Below are 6,425 nucleotides of genomic sequence, written 5' to 3'. Positions count from 1 at the left end.
GTGGAACCATGACTGTGCGTAGTGCTACCAATTCCTATATCTTCTCTGTGTTGGGAAATAACATAAGGTGATAAGAAAAAGATCATTTGCTACCTTGCTTCCCCACATTGCTGCCCATGATATTTCTAATCGTAGGGAGAGGGATTGTAAGGCTTTAGCTTATCAAAAAAAGGCTCCAAAGGCTGCCAAAATTCACTCTATTCAGTTGGAGACCCGTACATTTCACCAGGATACGAAAAAGGAGCATCTTCAAGACCATGATCCAGAGTGTCCATTGTAAAATCATCTGCACACTCACACATACACACAAAACACTGCGTCACATCCACAGAGTGGCGCTGATGACACAGCCGATACACTTCAACCACCCAAGCGTCTTAAAAGAGGAGCTAACTGATGATATATGTCAATATCTTTAAGTAATCACCATCATCATCATCAATAAAACTCCCTGTTTCCCAATCATTGTGATAAAGACGATCATTGATTTAATGACCTCAGCGTGCATGTTTCAATCCACTTTATAGAAAGATTTAAGCGTTTAAAGCCCCTCCGTGTAATTAAATTTCATCGAAGGTTGTCTCGGGGGAGTGGAGATCAAACCGCGTGGTGGTGAGGAGGAGGTGGCGGAGGATAAGGCAAAGAAAAAAAGAAAATGTTTGGGATCAATTTCACGCCTCCGTGAAGAATAATTGCAGCAGATTGGAAACATTATGATGTGAAAGATATAAAGCTGATTTAAACCCAACAGCCATGGCCGGAATTGGAGCGGAGGCCTATGGTTGGTAATGATGATTTAATAAATTAAATAGAAACGTTCTATAGATAGATTAGCTAGTCTATAGATTGGTGGATTCTGAGTCTGCACACATCAGTTTGTTTTTTGATGATGAGACCATGATGTAATAATTTGGTTATTCTTTACAATCTCTGCTAGAAAGAAAAAAATGTAAGGAAATGTGTAATCATAGGGCTTTTGGGTTAGTCACATTCTCAACAAATTGTGCTAGGTTTGGATTGACTTCCATTTGTCATGAAATTGCATGTGATTTGCTAAATTCCGAACATACACTGCAGGCCAAAAGTATTGGCACCCCTGCAATTCTGTCAGATAATGCTCACTTTCTCCCAGAAAATGATTGCAATTACAAATGCTTTGGTCGTAATATCTTAATTTATTTTGCTTGCAATGAAAAAACACAAAAGAGAATGGATTTAAAAAAAAAAAAAAAAAAAATTATCATTTTACACAGAACTCCAAAAATGGGACGGACAAAAGTATTGGCAGCCTTTGATAAATCATTTGATGCTTGGCTAATTTGTGTAATTAACAGCACCTGTTACTTACCTGTGGCACACAACAGGTGGTGGCAATAACTAAATCACGCTTGCAGCCAGTTAAAATGGATTAAAGTTGACTCAAGCTCTGTCCTGCAGGGGTTAGGGTTGCAGGGGTGCCAGTACTTTTGGCCATCAGTGTACGTATCAGACTCAAGCTTGCCGCTCTATCATCATGCGGCCTGTTCAATCACGTAAAAGCTTAAGTATTTCACATAGAGTGCTGCCCTCAACATGACTCAAAAGCGGGGATTTCAACCTCTCTCCCAGTTTTATTTGGCACCGATTGACCACGGAAAACAGGAGATATGATCCTTTTAATTTCAAAATAAAAACTATGAAAGAACTATTCAACTATTCAAACTAGGAACTACTTTCTCCACAACACACTTGCAGCCAGTTAAAATCGATTAAAGTTGACTCAACCTCTGTCCTGTGTCCTTGTGTGTACCGCCTTGAGCATGGAGAAAAGAAAGAAGACCAGAGAACTGTCTGAGGACTTGAGAAGCACAATTGTGAGGAAGCATGGGTAATCTCAAGGCTACAAGTCCATCTCCAAATACCTGAATGTTCCTGTGTCTACCGTACGCAGTGTCATCAATAAGTGTAAAGCCCAAGGCACTGTGGCTAACCTCCCTAGATGTGGACGGAAAAGAAAAATTGATGAGGGATTTCGACGAAAGATTGTGCGGATGGTGGATAAAGAACCTCGACTAAGATCCAAACAAGTTCAAGCTGTCCTGCATTCCGAGGGTACGACAGTATCAACCCGTACTATCCATCTGCGTCTGAGTGAAAAGGGACTCTATGGTAGGAAAGAAGACCCAACTTCTGACCCAGAAACATAAAAAAGCCAGGCTGGAGTTTACAAAAACTTACCTGAGAAAGCCAAAAACGTTTTGGAAGAATGTTCTCTGGTCAGATGAGACAAAAGTAAAGCTTTTTGGGAAAAGGCATCAAGAATAGAGTTTGCAGGAAAAAAAAAAAACGAGGCCTTCAAAGAAAAGAACATAGTTCCCACAGTCAAACATGGCGGAGGTTCCCTGATGTTTTGGGGTTGCTTTGCTACTTCTGGCACTGGACTGCTTGACCGTGTGCATGGCATTACGCCCCAGAATCAAGGATTTTCTATGCTACTATTTGGAGTTTCAAATTCATTTTCCGCACTAAATGAAGGCCTACAGAGATCAAACCCATCTAAGAACATTCCCTGAAACATACTCTACAACTGTGTAAAATTATGTCAAAATCCACCCAGCTGTTTCGGAGTCCATAGAGAACGAACACGCACACAGACACACAGACAGTTCAGTTCCATGTATATGGCGGTAAACACAGACAAGACTGAAAAGCCTTTACTGCTCTTGCAATCCTCTTTAAAATAAACTGCTGTATTTTAATCCAAAACAACTGCTTGTGTTTGATAGAACAATACGTCTATATCTTGCCATAGCAGATTCATGGCGCATTAAGCCAATTTTAATTTTTCCGTTTTACCCTGGAAACCCCTGTTTACAGACGTCGCACAACCGCTTTTGTTTCAACCCAGCCATAAAACTAAGTTAATTAATTATATTTATTATTCAAAATGTCTATCATTGTTAGCTTAGAATCATTAATTGATGTCTAATATTTCATTTGAAAAAAAAAAAAAAAAAACACTTTAAAAAAATTAATCACTCGCATATATGAAACTTTTAAACAAATTGCGTCACAATGAAAAAAATGGTTTCTGTAAAAAAGTCACGGATATCTACCTCATAACTATTGCTTAATTGTATTTTTTTTGTTAGTGTCGCATTTTCTCCGATATTTTAGATGATAAATAGTTGGTCCAAATAAAGAAATATTGAAAAAAAATAAACGTTTAAAAGGGTAAATATATGAAAAAGAAAATCTCGACCACTCCTCGATGTCTCTGATTTCTGCATCGCGACCCTTGTTATATTACCATGTTTCACACATAAAATCATCCAAAAAATCCAGCTGTGGCCATTCACAGCTGTGCCTTGACACTCAGTGATACATCCTACATGGAGTTTTTGGATCGAAATAAGGTAAGTACATGATAATATCTCGTTAAAGTCATGGTGTCTTTAATTCTGCTCTTTCATGTTCTCACCTCCAGATAGGGTTTCACTGTTTAAATTTTTATTATTTAAAAAAAAATGCCCTCCTGTTCAAAAATTTTCTTCCCCAAGAAAATTAAGATTTTAAGCTTTCCAATGATTTACCACACATAAATATCGGACAATTTTGAAAGTTGGCCAAATTGGGGGCCTCAGAGCGGAACTTCAAGTCACCTGAGTGTTTTCCGCCATATATACGTAAGTATAGATATACAGTAGATTAAAGGTGAAATTTATTCCTATCTCAGTTGATTTCTATGGCTGCCATTGATGGCGCTCGACGCCCAATCCGTTTAGACTGGGAGGGTCGAACGAACGTTCATTCGATCGAAACCAGAGCATTCACAGTCACTCTTTCTGATTTCCAGGCCATTTTCAAGGCAATTTCTGTTCATTTTAGTGCATTTACAGGTCGCTTCCTGTTGAGTTTGAGTCACTGCCTATTCATTTGGGAGATTCCTGGGTCACTTCTTGTTCCGTAACCCAAAATCAACAGGAAGTGACTCATAAAATGCCCCGAAATCAACAGGAAGTGACTCAAAATCAAGAAATTCATGATCTGAAACGCCCCAAAATTACCTCGTTCCCAAGCATTGGCTGCCACTGACGGCCATAGACATGCAATCCGTTTGAAGTGGGAGGGATGGCAGCGAATTTGTTCATTCGCTGCCACCCTCCCAGTTCAAGAGGATTGGATGTCTACTAGTGGTAAACTCATTCCAATTCACAACAAAAGCTTGTTTTTCTGTTTATTAGTCGTTTTGTACAATATCTTAGAGATCATCGTTATCGTAAGCTTTGTATCGCAAATCGTATTGTATCATGAGGTACCAAGAGGTTCCCACTCCTACTCTGTAGGTAGATACCAGTAAATAGAAAAATGGAGAAATAGACATATACATTGGAAAGAAGGCCAGTCAGGCACTAGTTGGATAAACATTGTAAAGAAACAGAAAAGGGAAGTTTAGTAGGCCGGTAATTTATTAGATAGGGAGGTGGATGGATGTGTCATTATGATTACTCCCTGTCAAGAAGGTCAGGCCAGAAGGCCAGAATTTTTTTTTTTTTTGGGTGGGGGTGGGGGGGGGGGGGGGGGGGTTAAACCTTCTAAAAACCCTGAAATGCCGATACAACTGCTTTTGGTACAGTTATTCCTATAAAACGTACAAACAAAAAATCATTATCATTCAAAATAGTATTTTTTCAATGATTTGCAAAATAAGTCAACAAAAACAGAAGTAGCCCCAACCTCCATCAACCCCCCCCCCCCATTTCCTAAATGCAATTCCTCAATTTTAACTAGTTAAGAACATTGGATGCACGTTAAAATTGAAGCTAATGTAAACGTTTACTTGTATTTATTTGTTTATTTTTAATAATAGAAATATAACTAACATACAGTACAGGCCAAAAGTTTGGACAAACCTCATTCAATGCAACACAAATAAAGGTCCCTACCCCACTAATAAAGCAATAAATTCCACTAATCAACCCTGAAAAGGCATACCTGTGAAGTCAAATACTGAAATACAAAGACTCCCTCTTGAAGCTCATCAAGAGAATAGCAAGAGTGTACAAGAATTTTTTTTACGCAGTGTTCTGTCCTCACTAAACGTGAATTTGTTTAGGTGGACGGACAGCCACCGTGTCTGTCATTTGTATCTAGTTCTGTATATATGTGATATCTACCGAAGCATCATGTGGGCGTAGTTTGTAGGCTATCGGCTACAGTCAGGTATTATTGGAGCCACCTAGCATAGTAGCATCGCGTTTGCAACGACGTCACACTCCCTTGCCTCCTCCCCACTCCTGCTCTGCTCTCTCGTCTCCGTGAGTCCGTCTTTTTCATGCTATTATCGCGTCAGTCAACCAACATAGTAACGCACGCCTTTCCCACCTCAGTAACGGTAAAGGCGTTGCCAAGATGAGGAAAGTAATTAATTACATTACCCACTACTGAAGAAAATAACGCTGTTAGTAACGTCGTTATATTCTAACGCCGTTATTAACAACACTGACTACCAGTTTTCTTAATTCCACACAGTACATATTCCACGTAATTGATAAAGGTCAACTTACTGGGTGACTTTATGGGGTAGTTGTAGATGTTTTCGAACTCCACTGCAGGCCATTACTTCGGATTGTTCATCCGGCTATCAGCTGCTACTTTGTATGCGCAGATTCGCCTCCTCGCGTCTGTCGACAGTGACTCGTGATAATAGTAAGCCATGTTTAAGACATTTTTATGAAAAAAGATGCAAAACACACCTGAAATATATGAATTTCAGACGTTTGTCTACGTAATGTTTAGTTGTGCGTGCCCCCTTCGCAAAATGGCGACACGTTGCTAAGCGAGGTGACGTCATCGTGACATCACGCCGACTTCCTCCATATGTAAATTTAGTAAATCAAATCAGCGCAGTCTGCATAATAAAGTCCGCTAGCTTAGATGCTACGAATGCTAACGCATTCACACTTCTCTCACAGCAAATCGCTAAACATAACCAAGCAAACAGTATCTCCAAACTTAACCACAAATGCCAACACCAACATACATCAACTGTAACAACTTACAGCTTCAAGTGGGCCGAACCAGAGAGAGAGTAGCGAGCGTCCCTTCGCCATATCAGAAACGTACTTCTACTACTTCTAAATCATAAAAGGCAAAAGTTCAGCTACACCCAACTCCGCCACTAGAGGGCATCATTTGACAAAATACAACACTTTAAGCCAGGGGTGTCCAATTTTTTTGCAAAGGGGGCCAGATTTGGGGTGGTAAAAATGTGGGGGGCCGACCTTGGCTGACGTCCTTTACGTAGAACAATATATTTAAGCAAAATTTAGCAAGCCATTCAGTGTGTCACATTTGCTTTATTATTTTTTTTTAATGAATAATTTCAACAATCTCGCAACTAGCCTTTGCGGCGTTCTCTTTCGACTCTGGGGCTCTTGTGAAAT

General features: G+C 39.7%; 1 protein-coding gene across 1 annotated transcript in view; it reads right to left on the bottom strand.

Moving 5' to 3' along the window:
• Positions 1 to 6,121, bottom strand: part of samd7 (sterile alpha motif domain containing 7) — a 104,340-nt gene extending 98,219 nt beyond the window's left edge. The window contains exons 1-2 of the mRNA XM_057857963.1: positions 6,042 to 6,121; positions 5,547 to 5,663 (exon numbers count right to left, since the gene is read on the bottom strand). The gene's annotated coding sequence lies outside the window, so the exon portion shown is untranslated. The remainder of the gene's footprint in view (positions 1 to 5,546; positions 5,664 to 6,041) is intronic.
• Between the last annotated feature and the right edge of the window lie 304 nt (positions 6,122 to 6,425).

Source organism: Corythoichthys intestinalis, chromosome 14 (assembly GCF_030265065.1).
Source record: "Corythoichthys intestinalis isolate RoL2023-P3 chromosome 14, ASM3026506v1, whole genome shotgun sequence".
Classification (NCBI taxonomy): Eukaryota; Metazoa; Chordata; class Actinopteri; order Syngnathiformes; family Syngnathidae; genus Corythoichthys; species Corythoichthys intestinalis.
Note: the sequence above shows the minus strand (reverse complement) of the source record. Positions and strands in the feature narration are given on the sequence as shown.